General features: G+C 35.4%; 1 long non-coding RNA gene and 1 pseudogene across 2 annotated transcripts; both read left to right on the top strand.

Moving 5' to 3' along the window:
- The first annotated feature begins 1,164 nt into the window (after nucleotides 1-1,164).
- Nucleotides 1,165-10,220, top strand: LOC114165799 (uncharacterized; annotated as a pseudogene). Its single transcript, XR_014984937.1, has 5 exons — nucleotides 1,165-1,252; nucleotides 2,338-2,422; nucleotides 9,417-9,577; nucleotides 9,671-9,912; nucleotides 9,990-10,220. The product of XR_014984937.1 is annotated as an uncharacterized LOC114165799 (transcript).
- Nucleotides 10,221-11,045: 825 nt separating this feature from the next.
- Nucleotides 11,046-11,564, top strand: LOC146882422 (uncharacterized). The gene is made up of 2 exons (XR_014984970.1): nucleotides 11,046-11,147; nucleotides 11,234-11,564. It is a non-coding gene; the product is annotated as an uncharacterized LOC146882422 (long non-coding RNA).
- Nucleotides 11,565-14,702: the final 3,138 nt, after the last annotated feature.

The following is a 14,702-nucleotide window of genomic DNA, read 5'->3' on the forward strand; positions in this document are numbered from 1 at the left end:
GATGAAGGGCATAAGAGTCATCTTAGCATACACCCAGGTATGACTAAGATGTACAAGGATTTGAAGGCAACTTTCTGGTGGATTAGTATGAAAACTGATGTGGCAAATTATGTGGCATCATGTCTAGTGTCTCAGAAAGCGAAAATAGAACATCAGAGGCCAGGTGGTACGTTGGAGCCTCTTGAGATTCCTCAGTGGAAATGGGATAGCATTTCCATGGATTTTGTTACTCACCTACCGAGGTTAGTGAAGGGGCATGATTCCATATGGGTAATAGTGGATAGATTAACGAAGTGCGCTCACTTTCTACCTATTAATCAGAAGATGTCTCTGGATAAATTGGCAGAGTTGTACGTCAGGGAGATAGTCAGATTACATGGTGTGCCCGAGAGTATCATATCGGATAGAGATCCAAGGTTTACCTCAAGGTTCTAGCAGTCGTTGCAGAACACTTTGGGCACTCAGTTGAAAATGAGCTCGGCATACCATCCTCAGACGGATGGCCAGTCTGAGAGAACCATATAGTCCTTGGAGGATTTATTGAGAACATGTGTGCTGGACCACCTCGGGACTTGGAGTGATGTGCTACCGTTGGTGGAGTTTATTTATAATAATAGCTACCATTCCAGCATTGGGATGGCACCCTACGAGGCCTTATATGGCAGGAGATGTCAGACACCTTTGTGTTGGCAACAAGATGGAGAGTCTGTGGTACTTGGTCCAGAGTTTTTACAACAGACTACTGAGAAAGTAAGGGTAATACAGGAACGGATGCGTGCGACTCAGAGTCGGCAGAAATCCTACGTAGATAAGAGGAGGAGGCCACTTGAGTTTGAGGCTGGTGACCACGTATTCCTCAGAGTTACGCCTACAGTAGGTATTGGGAGAGCATTGAAGTCGAGGAAGTTGACCCCTCGATTCATCGGTCCATATCAGATTACGAGGCGAATTGGACCGGTGGCGTACGAGATTGCATTGCCACCTCACTTGGGAAACCTGCACAATGTTTTCCATGTATCACAATTGAGGAAGTACGTGGCAGATCCTACTCATGTGTTGGAGCAGGATGATGTCTAGGTGCGTGAGAACCTGACTCTTGGAGTGGGACCGGTGAGAATTTTAGATTCTCAAGTTAAACAGCTCAGAGGGAAAGAGATTCGGACCATGAAGGTTCTCTGGGACGAGGCAACCCAGGAGATGACGTGGGAGATGGAGGACCTTATGAGGAAGTCTTATCCTCATCTCTTTACTGGTAAGTCTTATTTTCGTGGACGAAAACTTTAAAAGGTGGGGGTAATGTAAGACCCGGGAAAATTAATTAAATAAATAATTAATTAATTAATAAATGTGGGAGGAAGGCGTCTTTATGACATTAATTGTTCTTTAATGTGACGTGGAAAAGTACTAGCTCATATGGTTGAGAGTACTTTGATTGTGTGAGAGGACTTGGGTTCGAGTCTTATGTATGCCAATTATGTGTTGTTGTTTTATGCTTTGTTTTATTAATATGAAAGAGTGTGGAACTTGAAATGTATACTTATGCTGAGTGTGTATATCATCAAATGTGAATTGGCATAGTGGTTGTGCTTTGACATTATGAGTGGAAGGTCATGGGTTCAAACCTTGGTGGGCAAAGAATAAGCTCTATTTTTGCTAGCTATTACTTGTGGTATGAATGTGAAGGGGTAAAGAAAACCTAGCAGAAGGGTAACCATTAGGTGCTGAAAAATCACTCAAGAAGGGACTTGAATAGCCATTAATCCCACACTAAAGCCATTCCCGTTTTATTTTTAAAACCCGTCTCAAAGGCACCTATAAAAGCCAAAATTTGGGTAAAGGGAAGGGTTTTGGCATTTGTGGTGAACTGCTATAGTGAGAGGCATGAAATTGAGAGTGTGGGCAGAATTTTGGGTGTGCAAGGGCTGAAGCAAGAGGGAGGTTGGAATCAAGGTGTCTGTCTTCTCAATTTTGAGCACTAATTCCAGGTTAGCGGAGCTTTTCTTTGTGCGCGTGAATTACGTAATATGTGTATGGTTCTGTGTCATGGATTTCACAATTGATTTATGTTTGGCATGAAATTCGTGTATTATGTGCAGTGCTTGAGAGTTTGATTGGTTTGAGGTTGTGTGCATAACCTTGTGATGCATTATATAATTAGAATGAGGGTTTTGGTGTTGTTATTTTTAGGTTATGGCCAATATGTGGGTTGAGAGGATTCAAATGTGTTGCACTGCATATATATATAAGGCTTGATTGATGATACAAATTGATTGAACATGTTTGGTTGCGATTTGGGATTGGTTTGGGTATGTTTCGAATGATTGTGTGCGTGTACAGAGGCAAAACCCTGCAAGTCTCGCCCAAGCGAGTCCATCTCACCTAAGCGAGAATTGCAGAGCTACTCTTCTGATTTAAAGGACTTGTAGCTCGTCTAGGCGAGCTGTGTTATTGTTGAGCGAGTGACACTCTCGCTTAGGTGAGAGTGGTTCGCCTAAGCGAGATAGCAAGGAAATGTGCTCATATTGAGCGCGATTTCTCGTCTAGGCGAGGGTTTGTGGGTTTTAAGCGAACCAGGATCTCGCCCAAGCGAGGTGGCCTCGCCTAAGCGAGACGTCGTGACCATGTGTGATGCTTGTTTGCGTTTTAGCTCAGGTGAGTTGGAGATGGGTGTTTGGGCGAGAGATGATCTCTCCTAGGCGAGAGTATCTCACCTAAGCGAGATAATCTGGTGTGGTCTTTGCTTTAACCTCGCTCAAGCGAGTTGGGTTAGCCTAGGCGAGGCTGAGAGCTTAGTTTGGGCGAGGGGTCCCTAGCCTAAGCAAGTTTATGCGAGTTACTGTGTTTCATGTGTTTGTGAGTGTGTGTTTTGGTTGTTTATCATAAGGATGGATTGCATATGCATGTGGTGTGATGTTTGGGCTTGAAGGACTAAGTCCAATAGGGGTCTGGGATGTGCTCGGTGGTTGGACACATGATGGGCATGGAACTGGTTGAGTTCCCGTCGACTACTATTGGGAGAGGAGTCCATAGTATGGTGATTGCGTGCGTGCCAGGGTCCAAGTGTGAGACTTGGATGTTTTACTACAGACGAGGAGTCTGTAGGGCAGGACTATGAGCGGGATAGGCTCATAGGGTTGGACCACGAATGAGTTAGTTTTGTGGGAGCACAGGGAAGTCCCAAGACTTAGTTCATGCATATGACTCATGAAGGACTATGAGGTCATGGTTTGGGTGATTTGGAAATTATAAAGTTAGTTATGTTGTTTTGGGTTGGGAAACATATTTATATCATGTTTTGTTTATATATGTTGTGCATAGCTCACCCTTTCTATGTGTGTGTGGCGATGATCGGATAACTTGTTATCCTGGAGTAGATGATGTGATAGGTGGGCCAGGAGACACTTAGACGCGGAGTGAGGGCTAGCAGGGGGATAATTTTGTATATGTATACAGATGTTTACATTTTTAGTTTTGAGAAAATTATGTAATCCCTTTTGGGAGTCTTTGACTTTTAATTCGGTTTTATGAATTATGGACTCCTGGATTTATGGATTTTAATTTTTAAAATTTTAAATTACTCGTGTTTTGGGAAATAGTTTATATTAAATGCAGCACTTGTTGGATTTCGAATTTTTATTTATTTAATATCAGTAATATTCCTTAGGGATGTTACAGTGTTTGGTACATTTGGGACAAGGAGTTATGCAAGTAGTAGTGATAATTAAATGCAGTTTGGAGGTGTGTCGTATTATGGTCGACTGGTAGACATAATTGAGATAAACTACCATGGTCGATTCTTAATTGTTTTATTCAAATGTAACTAGGCTAATACAACTACTTCTAGATGGATTATGAGTGATGAGTACGGATTTACATTAGTAAGTTTTGCGCGCTTAATCCATATTGGTGATAATGATGATGACGAGCCATACATTAAGGCATTAGAAGCTCAAATGGTATATTATGTAGACGATGAGTTGGATAAAAATTGGTGCATACTTGTAAGGATTTCCAATCTAACTTTATCAATATTTATCTGTTGTCAGGAGACTTGAAGATGAACTTTTCAACCTCAAGTAAGTCTAAGTCAAAATCTGAAGAAGTGAGTACTCATTCTTCACTGCCTAGTACTCAACCTCTAAGACTTGAAGTACAAATTCCAACCCCAATTACACCTCAAGTAAATATTCAACAAGGTCCTACATTTTCATTTTCCCCTCCACTTCCATCTGCATCTCAAGCAAGTATTCAACAAGGTCCTAAATATGCTTGCCTTCCACCTCTATTTGCACCTCGGCCAAGTAATTTGTTTTATCAAATTTCATGAATAAGTATTATGTATATAATTTTTTTTACATTAGGTTTTGTATATATCAAATTGATTTTATATTCAGTTTTAGGAATATCTAACCAATTTATTTCCAGGAACCTTGAAAGTGAGGATATCTTCAACTAGCCAACCCCCAATTGTGCCTCAATCTAATTCTCAGCCACCATATCAATCATTTCATGTTTCTGAACCAACAATACCAACTTGATGAGTCCATCTTCAAGAGTAAGGAAGCCAAGGAGAAGCCACGCGGAATTGATGAGGCTTCCATGGAGAAGGATGAAGGTGCGGAAGGTAGAAGATGAAAGGAGAAATGATGCGGTAATGGTGTTTGGAGAAGCTCTCAAGTGAGGTTGGGCCAACACTCAAGGAAGGGGGCTAGAGGAAACCAAGAAGGAGAACTCTAACCTAAGTTGATTCACAAAAAGAGAGGAGTCTGGAGTCATCTCAACATAATTTCTCTACTATATTCATGAATGAAAATACAAGGGTCCTAAGCTCTCTATTTATAGGCTAAAATGAGACCAAGGAGTCTCCAAAAAGTGGAGGGAAAAAGGAGTCTAGAAAGTTGAATTTTGGAGCCAAAAAGGAGCATGTGGGAGGTGTGACTTGCCACCTAAGCAAGTCACACTTGTCTTGCCATGGGAAGCTAACTCTCATCCTTGGAGAGCAAGTTTGAGAAGCTTCTAGGCTTTTCTAGAGTAGACACACTACTCTTGGCCCATTTGGCCCAATTCCCCTTTGTGGTCCAAAATTACTTCTAAAGCCCAATTTCCTCTAAGGCCCAATATATGGCCCAAAGAAAATCCTATTCTACGAGGCCCAAAATACAAAGCCCAAAAATAAATCCTATTCTAATATTTACAAACAAAGAGTTTTAAGCTAGGTCTTCACATCTTCCTTGGCCAATGTAATGTTCATCTTGGGCCTTGTATGTGCATTGGAGGCTCATTCTTCTTGTATTCTCCTAGCCATAAAAAGAATCAAGACAATTAAAGATAGCACAAAAGAATGGCCCAATAAAAGTATAAGGCCCAAAATGATTATTTTTTTAATGACAAAGAAAAACTAAATGGGCCAGGCCATTGGCCCAAGCTGAAAAGTCCTGTAGGGTGATATTCATCATCCCCTCCCTCTTGAAGAGGATTTGTCCTCAGATCTAGAGGATTCTTTAAGGCCCACAGCTTTGAAAGCTTGATTCCTCCAGGATCAAAAATATGTATGCAGTAATCATCAAACAATTTTTCTGTTACTTTTCCGAAATGGAAGCAGAATATATTTGTAAGGGCTATATGAAGAAGGCCTTTTAATTTTGGAAGGATTTGGTACATAGCCTACTTCATAAAAATACTGCTTGTCACTTTGACTTAATTGATACCTAAAAGGTAACTCTAACTCAAAGAAGATTTTTGGAAATTCTTTTGAAGTGTTTAAAATGAATGATGAAGGTGGAAAAACAATTTTAGGGAGAACTAAGACAAAAGTATTAACAACAAATAAAGAAGAGTTGAAAGATGGAATTACTCCATTGAAGTCTATGCAAGGAGCCGTAGGATGTTGTATCTCTACTTTCCTAAGCATTATTTCTTTCCTCTCAATCTCTTCCTCTTTTCTTTTAAACTCTGCCTCTTGTCTTACTCTCTTTTCCTCTTCATATTCTATTCTTTTTTCTTCCTCCTTTTGTTTTCTCAACTTTTCCTCTTCTTCTCTCAATTCTTGCTCAAATTTCTCTCTTTCTTTTTGCTCTCTTTTCTGAATTCTTATTTTTTCTTTTTCTTCCAACGCCTTCATCTCTCTTAAGAATATTGTGAGTTTTTCCTCCTTCCTTCTTGCTATCTTAATTTTCTTTTTCTCTATCTCACGATCAAAATCAAAGGAAGGTGGTATGAATGTTCTTCTCATGCATGCTCTCAACTCACTCCAATTTTGAATGGGAGATTTTCTTCCTTTTTCCACTCTAAACTGCCTATAATCCCACCACTCTCTTGCATGTCCTACAAAACTTGAAATGCACAAAGTAAGAAAGTAGTATTTACTATGTCTAAGATGGAATGATTGCACCAAATCATTTATTTCCCTCTCCCAAGATATGTATGATAATGCACTTATGTCCTCACCAAAGAAAGGGAATGTACTCTCATGTGTATGATGCATTTTATCTTCACTATGACTACCTAAATGCAATCTATTGTACAAACGATAACTCATTTTGGAAAACACTTTTGAAACACTTATCTAAACAACTTTTCACAAAGAAACTTTATGAATTTTAAAGAGAATATAAAGGAAAAGATTTCTAGAGATGTTCCCAGGAAAGGGAGGTAAGTCTCATGGACAGGCTTAGAAACCAAACCTTTCCTAGCCAGAAATCTCTAATATTCTTTCACAAAAATTCTCAATAAAATTTCCCAACAAGACAGATCTTAATTGTGAAAAACAACTTCCAAAGTGTGTGAATTCTTATGACCAAAGAAAGGTCAACTAAGTGTTTAAAGATTTGCACCTAGATATCACGGTGACCTAAAACATAGAAGCAATCATACAAATTACACAAAACCTTGACATTTAAAACATAAAGGCAGAAAACATAAAAACTGAAAACATAAACTAGACGAAAATCCTAAGTGAAAATTCAAGTGGCCTTTGGAACCCCTTGAACCTCACACTACACCTTAAACTATTACAATTAAATGCTAAGGATGGGATTGCTCTAAAGCATTTTCCCACCTAAGCCAAATGAAAGAAGAAAACTGAAAGAAAGAAAATTACACAAAATTCGTGACATCAAAACAGCAAAAACCAAAATAAAACTATGCTATGCCAAGCTATGTCTCTCAAGCTCTCGGTCCAGCCTCCAAAGTGTGTCTCCCTCAAGTGTTTGCTTTGAATTTTGTCCTTTGTGAACTTCACTTGTAGCTTGGAGTTCCACTTTGGTTTCCACCTCCTAGGATGCTACCTTGAGTGTTGGGTTACCTCCAAAGAAATCTTCCACCAAGAATGTAACACCAAATCAAAGAAGCCAATAAGGAAAAACAAGAAAAGCATAAATGAAAGAAGAGCTAAACTCAAGTGGAATATAGTTGAAACATACTCAAAGATTTAACAAAGAAAGACAAACTAGAAATAAGGTAAACAAACAAGTTAAGCACTCAAATGAATTACCTAAAGAATGGCACTAGAATTGAAGAGAAAATCTGAAAAAAAAGTGCTCAAACATGAAGCTTATAGTACTCATTGCAACAGTGCCAAATGAAGGGAAGAATCCACTTGAAATTAAGGCAACTCGAGGCAATATAGAGCACACACCTAAACCAAAAATTATATCAACAAAGAGCACTTAAAACACAGCAAAACGCACACAAAACAGTACTGAAAATGAATTTTCCAGAAACTGGCAGTCCAGAAAACGTTAATTGATGCCTCAACTTCACAGATTTTTCATATTTTTTGTACTCAACATTTTTTAGTGATTTTTTTTTTGTTATTTTCGTCTATCTCTCTTCTTTAAGAGGCAAAAATCAGAAAAAACTTTTGTCGAACCATGTGTTTAGGATAAATCACAAACAGTAGGTGTGCGTGCAGTAAAAACTGAAAACAGAGACTGGAGCATAGTTGCTCACGGAGATTGAGAAGATGTTCTATGAAATTCAAGTAGAATGAATCATAGAAGAACATTTAGAACACACAAAAGCAAGAATCCAATGGGTGAAATGGATCAAAAAACAGTGAGAACATGCCTTACACATCCACAAGCATCACTTTGATGTTCATTGCTCTTTTGTGTGATGTAGGACTTGGTTCTCATCAAGAAAATGCAGAAAATAGCAAATGAAACGAAAATGGAGATGAAACAAAACACTTAAACATGACTTAAGACAAAACACAAGATGATAAACTGAAAATAAATGGAAACCACCGAATGAAAATGAAGAACACACACTAGGAAGCAAAGAAAATGTTGCTGGAAAAATAAATGGAACTTAAGAACAAATGTGAACCAGAAATCATGGAGATCTACCATTTGAATCCATAGAATTCATGTAGACTCATAGATGTTCGGTTGATTTGAAGGAAACTTGAAGAAAACTCAAAGAAAATGGAAGAACAACACAAAAAATGAAAGAACGCAAAGAAAAATGGATGAACAACACGAAAATTGAAAGAAAAACCACAAGGAAGATGAACTTATCTCTTGATGTCAAGCTTGATCAACCAAGGCTCTAGATACCACATGATGAGTCCATCTTCAAGAGTAAGGAAGCCAAGGAGAAGCCATGCAGAATTGATGAGGCTTCCATGGAGAAGGATGAGAGGAGAAATGATGCAGCAATGGTGTTTGGAGAAGCTCTCAAGTGAGGTTGGGCCAACACTCAAGGAAGGAGGCTAGAGGAAACCAAGAAGGAGAACTCTAGCCTAAGTTGATTCACAAAAAGAGAGGAGTTTGGAGTCATCTCAACATAATTTCTCTACTATATTCATGAATGAAAATACAAGGGTCCTAAGCTCTCTATTTATAGGCTAAAATGAGACCAAGGAGCCTCCAAAAAGTGGAGGGAAAAAGGAATCTAGAAAGTTGAATTTTGGAGCCAAAAAGGAGCATGTGGGAGGTGTGACTTGCCACCTAAGCAAGTCACACTTGTCTTGCCATGGGAAGCTAACTCTTATTCTTGAAGAGTAAGTTTGAGAAGCTTCTAGGCTTTTCTAGAGTAGACACACTACTCTTGGCCCATTTGGCCCAATTTCCCTTTTTGGTCCAAAATTACTTCTAAAGCCCAATTTCCTCTAAGGCCCAATACATGGCCTAAAGAAAATCCTATTCTACTAGGCCCAAAATACAAAGCCCAAAAATAAACCCTATTCTAATATTTACAAACAAAGAGTTTTAGGCTAGGTCTTCACATCTTCTTTGGCCCATATAAAGTTCATCTTGGGCCTTGTATGTGCATTGGAGGCCCATTCCTCTTGTATTCTCCTAGCCATAAAAAGAATCAAGACAATTAAAGATAGCACAAAAGAATGGCCCAATAAAAGTATAAGGCCCAAAATGATTATTTATTTAATGACAAAGAAAAACTAAATGAGCCAGGCCATGGGCACAAGCTGAAAAGCCCTATAGGGTGATATTCATCACAACTACATCACATTCATATTCTGAAAATGAAGAGGAAGAAAATGAAGAGACTGAGTTGCAAGTAGATGAACAAAGGCCTGCAACCCGAAAAAGAGCATGGTTTGTTAATGTCATTGGTAAGCAACTATATACAAAGTACTACATAATATATTATACATATATTTGTCTTTATAATAAATTAGTAAAAATTATTTTCTCACATTTCGTAGATGATCAAGGAAAGAGAATTACAAAACAACTACGAACCAATGATGTGTGGCATTTACCTCCTAATGAAAGGATTGTTGTGCAGTGGAATAATGAGGGTCAAGCAATTGCAGATGGTGGAGCATTATTGAATAGGTTCTTGGGTAGCATTGCAAGAAACTTTAATTCTCTTCCTATTAGTTATTCTAGTTGGAAGAAGATTCCAAAAGATTATAATGAAGACGTACTTAAGAATACTATTCAGGTCAGCATTGTAAAAGCTTAATGTATGATTTAATTATACTATAACTCTTGTTAATTTTAACTGTTTTATGTTTGAAGGCTAAGTTTGATGTCCATTCTGATGTTCATATAAGCCACATCCTCAAATCACTTAACATAAAGTGGAGAGACCACTGACAGGAATTGTGGCAACTTAGAAATGATGGAACACGTACTAGAGATGAATGGATCACAATGGTTCCAGCAGGAATAGATAGAGATCATTGGGCTTCTTTTGTGGATTATCGACTAAATTCAAAAACAAAGGTATATTGAAACTATTTTTCATCAACATCGTTCAAGTTAATGATTATTAATTTTTATACATTGATGATTAAGAGCATGCTCTGAAAAATAAAGATAATAGGGCAAAGCAAACCATTGCTTACACATGTGGATCTAAGAGCATTGCAAGGAAAAAAGATGAAATGGTGATAATACTACATATCTTGATGTGAACCTTTTGTTTCAATTTTAGGCTTTATGTGTCATATATTTTTTTCTTTAATTTTATAGGAAAAAGAGTGTGGCCACAAGGTTAGTAGAGGAGAGGTATGGATAGCAACACATAAACATGATAATGGAGCCTTTGTGAGTGATGAAGCGAGGGAAATCAGTGTAAGTTCAATTCTAATAAAGTCTATAATTGTCAACCATACTTTGTGTTATTTTAATTAGTTTCTTCTTATGTCTTTGTAGGAAAAAATTCAAGTATATGAATCAATATCATCATCATCTGTATCAAAAGAAATATCAAGTACTGATTCCTTAGCTTTTGCTTTCGGAAGCCAAGAGCACTGTGGACGTGTTAAGGGTTTGGGTTTGGGTCCTTGCCCATCTAAAGTGTTTGGCTCCAAGGGTCATTCATATAGTGGAGCATCTTCAAATCCTTCTAATGCTCAATTACAAAATCAGGTTAACTTTTTAGTTTTGATCATGATGCATTACTTTTATCAAATTTCACGTTTGAATATGTTTAAAGTAATATGTTATGTAAACCAAGATTGTCAAAAGAGCTCCATTTTGTTTCTTCAAAAGTAGAAAATAAGAGTTATTTTCTCTATTTTGATTATTTTGATTAATTTAATTAATTGTGTTTTAAAATAGGTTTCTACATTGACATCCCAACTTAATGAAATGAAGGCGATGGTTAATTTTTTAGTACAAAATTATCAAGGAGAGTTGCCTCGTGATTTTACTATGCATCATGCACCAACGGTAATATTTAAATCTTGATTAAATTAATATATGTTTGATATTATTATTTGGAAAGTTATTAATTATCATTATTTTTCATATGTTAGGTATCTGATCAAGGAAGTGTTCCTAACGAAGAAACAAATGATCAACATCCAACACCGCATTAGATGATATTTTTCGTTTACTTTTGAAATTTGTCAACAAATATGCTTCTAGGAAACTTTTGGTTAATTTTGGTTTTATTGTAGGTAGATAGTGCATTGCTTATTATGTCACTATCATTCAAATGCTACCTCTCCAACACTTATTATGTTAAGAGCATTATGACTGCTAGTCCACTATTGGTACCATTTGAATGAATATTTGTATTGGTACCATTTGAATGAATATTTGTATTGATTGCTTATTTTGAAGTGGCATTGAAGGTTTTGCTTATTTGTATTGATTGATACCAAAATGTTAAGTAATAAATAGGAAATTTTATAGAATAAAGTTCTTTTCGTACTCAAATAATTAATTAAACAAATCAATTATCAGGAAAGTACAACTTTAGCATTATAGCAATGTCATAATAATATGAGCACTAACTTTTTGGTATTAATAGGGGTTTTCGGAACCCCAAGCATTAATGGAGTTTTTGTAAACCCCATGCATTATTGGGGGTTTTCAGAACCCCATGCATTACTGGGGGTTTTCAGAACCCCAGGCAGTAATGGGAGTTTTCAGAACCCCATGCATTACTGGGAGTTTTCAGAATCCCCGCCATTAATGGGGGTTTTCGGAACTCCAAGCATTAACGGGGGTTTTCGAAACCCCAGGTATTAATGGGGGTTTCCGAAACCCCCGATAAGTTGCGCTACTTCCAGGGGTTACTAAAAACCTCCGGTAATCCGTTAGCCACGCTTGCACTTCCAAGGGAATCTCAAACCCCTAGTAAAACCATTAGTGGGGTTAAAACCCCTAGAAACACCAAATATAACCCCCGCTAAAAACAATTATTTTTGTAGTGAAGGGACTAAATATAGCCTTAGTGGTGGCGTGAACTAGTATAAATTTTTGTGTTTTTCCTTGTCTACACATTTACTTTGATTATTTGTTTGTGCAAAAATTGTTTGAATTTGTTTATAGGATATATTCATCCCCTTCTAGAGTTACATCACAACAATATTTTCGTGGTTTAGTCTAGTAAAGTTAGCAATGATGACTTCTCTAAATATTGTTGTATTATTTTGCACATCCACATTCCACAACAACCCTAGAAACATAGCATTCAACGTTATAAAAAATTCTTCCCACAATTGGTGATGCCATGTATATGTATTTAAAACACTAAAAAAATCACTATTAAAAATTTGCTATTATACAAAGAAATTTAGTGAGGAAAAACTTGCTCATTAACTCTTCGCTGCTATGTAAGGAAATGGTACATGATCAAAATTATAACTTGTTTGTAGCTTTATAACTTGTTTGTAGCAAAATAGCTGCAATTTTACAACATACATTTGTCTTGCTATTTTGTCACAAAATTAAAGTCTTTTAACTAGAAAAACATTTTTCCATTAATCCTTCTCAATAAAAAAATATAATAAATAAATGAATAAAAATATTTTTTAGTTAAATATTTTCAAATTACTTTTTATTCAACCTCAACAATTTAACCGAAATTAATCATGTATTTTAATGTGAGATTTAATGTTGTTGAATAATGTTACAAATTTTAATCTATAAAAAAATAATTAAAAAGTATTAGATAATGAGAAGTTAGTTGAAACAAAATACTATTAAATTTGTATATATTTATTTGAAAAAAGTATAAGTAAAATTAAAATTAAACAAATTAATAGTTTATTATCTTGACATGTTTTTATATTTGTAATCAATTTGTTATAATATTATGAACGTATTTTTTTATCAGATTATGAATGTAAATTTTACTAATTTTTTTATTAATTATTTATAAATTTATATTTTATGTTTTATTATTAATAAATATTAAAATTACATTTTACGGTTTATAACTTGTAAATTATATTTTAGATAAAAAATTAAATAATTTATTCCAGTTAAGCAAATTATTATAAGATAGTTTCACATATCAAAAACAGAGTTATGTGCTCAACGTTTAAAACTTATTATCTAAAATTTTGGAAACATACTAAAAGGATGTTTAAAACTTATTATCTAAAACTTTGGAAACATACTCAAAGGACGTTTAAAACTTATTATCTAAAATTTTGGAAACATACTCAAAGCACTAATAAAATGTAAAAAAAGAAAAAATAAATAAAAGAATCAGAAGAGTGTTCATCACCATCTCTTTATTGTGTTCCACCATTCATGAAGCCAAAACTTGTGTATTCTCTTTATATCTATCACTACTCCTGTGGCTTTCTATTTGAATTAATTTTAAACTTTTGAAAGTTTAATTTATTTTCACATTTCTCACGTACTATTTGTATATTTTCTATTCACAATTTTATGAAAGCTTAAGTCTAGATTGTTTATTTCAGATGCAAATTGAAGCTATTCAAAACTACATTATTTTTATAAAAAAACATAATACACGTGAAAAATAAAGGAAGTGAGAACAGTTATAAAATAATAATTTCCATGACATATATAGTGTAAATTATGTTGTATAATCACACTCATTATTTCATTTATGTGCATCAATTTAAAATTTTCCTACAGTGATCAATAAGGACAAAAAGAGCAAATCAAACACTACAACAAATTTGTTAATTTGCAATAAACTTTTGCTCGTTAATTTGTCACTAATTAGCGAAGTATTAGCGACAAACTAATATTGTAGCTAAGTTGTAGCTAATTAGTGAGAGAATAGACATAACATAATATGATAGCTAAGTTGAAGCTAACTAGTTAGGAATTAGACACAACATAATATGGTAGCTAAGTTGAAGCTAATTAGATAGGGATTAGATACAACATAATATGGTAGCTAAGTTGTAGCTAATTAGTTAGGAACTAGACACAACATAATATGATACCTAAGTTGTAGCTAAGTAGTTAGAGATTAGACACGACATAATATGGTAGTTAAGTTGTAGCTAATTAGTTAGGAATTAGACACAACATAATATGGTAGCTAAGTTGTAGCTAATTAGTTAGGGATTAGACACAACATAATATAGCTAAATTGTAGCTAATTAGTTAGAGTTAGACAAAACATAATATGGTAGCTAAGTTGTAGCTAATTAGTTAGGGATTATACACAACATAATATGGTAGCTAAGTTGTAGCTAATTAGTTAGGAATTAGACACATCATAATGTGGTAGCTAAGTTGTAACTAATTAGTTAGGGATTATGACATAATATAATATGGTAGCTAAGTTGTAACTAATTAGTTAGAAATTAAACACAACATAATATGGTAGCTAATTTGTAGCTAAGTAGTTAAAGATTAGACACAACATAATATGGTTGCTAAGTTGAAGCTAATTAGTTATGGCTTTAACTACAAAATGATTTTATTTTTAATTCAAAGCTAAGAAATGGAATTTCTAATTAAAAAATAATAATATGCAAACTACTCTATAAAAAATGATTGTAT

Source organism: Vigna unguiculata, chromosome 10, assembly GCF_037176805.1.
Source record: "Vigna unguiculata cultivar grain cowpea cultivar isolate G323 ecotype 2 chromosome 10, ASM3717680v1, whole genome shotgun sequence".
NCBI lineage: Eukaryota > Viridiplantae > Streptophyta > Magnoliopsida > Fabales > Fabaceae > Vigna > Vigna unguiculata.